Raw genomic sequence first — 2724 nt, forward strand, 5'->3', positions numbered from 1 at the left:
CTCATTTCATTTTCTCCTGCCCTCAGACTGGGACTTATACCAGCATCTCCCCTCGTTCTAAGGCCTTTGGACTTGAACTGAATTACATCACCAGCTTTCCTGGGTCTCCAGCTTGCAGATGACAGACTGTGGAACTTCACAGCCTCCAGAATAATGTCAGCCAATCACTCATAATAAATTTCCTTTCATATGTATAAATGTGAATTTAAATATATATATATATCCCCTACTGGTTTTATTTCTCTGGAGAAATTTGATTAATATGGATTTTGGTGTTGACAGTGGTTCTAGAAAAATGCAGTTAAAAGAATAAGTTTTATTAGCATGGGTGGCTCAGCAGTTTAGTGCCTGCCTTCAGCCTAGGGCATGATCCTGGAGACCCGGGATTGACTCCCACATCAGGCTCCCTGCACGGAGAGAGGGAGCTTGTGTCTCTGCTTGTGTCTCTGCCTCTCTCTCTCTCTCTCTCTCTCTCTCTCTCGTGAAAATTAAAACCTTAAAAAAAAAAGAAAAAGTTTTCTGAATTGTTTCTAGAGTTTCTGGAATTGGTTCTCTAATCCGATCAGATTTTGAGGTGTGACTGTATCTATTTCTAGTAGTAAAGGGAGCACTGATAGTCCATGGTGTGAAATATTTATGGAGATATGCAAAATATCTGTACTGGATACTCTAAATATTATAAAGAGCTAAATGACTCTATATATAATACTTCTAAACATTTTTGGAAAATGAATGTATATGATTTTGGTTGATTGCTCTTAATGTCATTGAACAAGATGTTAAAAGAAAAGAATGAGCTTAGGGATTTGAATTCCCAAGTCAAGTGCCACATAAATGACCTAAGAGTATCTATGTATGTCCTAAAGGAGACCATTACCTCCTGCTGCTACAGGGCTGACAATCAAGCAAAGAACCTCATCATGCAACTGGTTGAATTACAATGCAAGTTGAACTGTCAGCCTTGAAGGGTAGTCAGTCTACTGTTAAAGTGAGGGCATTGATCAGGAAACAATGGAATCCTCTAAATTGGGATGGGGACTTGTAGGAAGATCGAGATGAAGCGAGGAGCATTCACCTCTAAACTATGGTGAGGCTCTTTTACCGTCAGTATTGTCCTCCTCATGCCCAGCACAAGTGGTCTCTACATTATGTGACTCATAAGGAAGCGTGCTATACTCCAAAATAACTACTTTAGTCTCATAATTTATACAGACAAAATCTGGAGGAACATGTGTGGAAGTGGATACAAAGGATATGAGATATTGGAAGAAGGAACTCATTATTAAGGTTGGATCTGAACTTATGGGCAAAACCCTAAGTAGAGTTTCTGCATTTAATGCTGCAGCTCAGGGAATTAGAAAGGGCTATAACTGATTGGTTGGTTGACTGAAACATGGACCCACCATGAGTGCATTGGAAGTGCTGGACATACCTTGGTTTCGTGTAAAGGGAGAAATTCAAGTCTTAGAGAGATTGGTTGTTAGAGTGACTTTGTCATGTAAAACCTACTCACCCCACCAGAGGGATCCAGGAAGCATACTTTCCACCAAATGAGGAATACATTTGTGAGGGGAGCTCTAGCATCCTTGAAGAGTTCTGTGATTACTTTCTCTGGAGGCCTGCCCTCATAGTGGGAATTATAGTCACTGGATTGGGAAACCTAAATGCAATAGAATAATTGGGTCCTGGGATGGAAGGGACCAAGTGGCAGCATTCAACCACCAAAGGCAAAGTGTGGCTACTCTAATGGACAGCAGAGTCAAAGCAAAAATCAGAAAAGTCTGACCCAGGCAAACCTATGGCATTGGCTAATCGATCACAGTGTTTCTAGAAGTGAATTGGATATAAAGCCTACTAAGTTCTTATGTGAGCTGTATAAGTAGAAGAGTTTTAGATCAAGTGAATAAAAGTCTAAACTAACTCATAAAAAGGAAAGTCACAGCTCCTCAATCGATTCCCAGACATGAGCAGAAGCTCTTGAATGAAGGGAAGGCTGGGTCTCCAATTTAATAATGAATTTAATATTGTTAATCTTTGTCCCAGCCTTCCCTAAAGAGACTCATGACCTTTTACCGGAGTAATCATGACTTGGGGAAAAGGATATGAGCAGAATTTTAAAGCACTACTGGACACTGGCTCTTAAGTGATTCTATTTCAAGGGACTCAAAACATCATAGAAGCCCAAAAATCAGAATAAAGGCTTATGGAGATCAAATGATCAATGGACTTTTACCATCTCACAGTGGGCCTAGCAGGTCCCCAAACAAGTCCTGTGGTTATTTCCCCATTTCCAGAATGTATTTTGGAATAGACATAACTCAGCAACTAGCAGAATCCCTACATTTGTCCCCTGACCTGTGGAGTGATGACTACACCTGTGGAAGAGGCCAAGTGGGAGCCACTAGAGCCATTGTATCTACCTAGGAAAATAGAAAAGCAAGAGTACCACCACATTCCCAGAGGGACAACAGGGGTCAGTGCAGGATTTGAAAGATGCAGGAGGAAGTGGTTCCACCGCATTCTATGTGGCTTAGAGAGTGGCAGTGAATTATGGTACGCTTAACCAGGCAGTGACTCCAAGGGCAGCTGCTGTGCCAGATGTGGCTTCCTTGCTTGAGCAATTTAACACATCCTCCAGTATCTAGCAAGCAGCTATTGATCTGGCAAATGTCTTTTTCTCCATACATGCCCATCAGGCCTACACCAGATGCAATGCAGTTCTTT

Source organism: Canis lupus, chromosome 1 (genome assembly GCF_011100685.1).
Source record: "Canis lupus familiaris isolate Mischka breed German Shepherd chromosome 1, alternate assembly UU_Cfam_GSD_1.0, whole genome shotgun sequence".
NCBI classification, from domain to species: domain Eukaryota; kingdom Metazoa; phylum Chordata; class Mammalia; order Carnivora; family Canidae; genus Canis; species Canis lupus.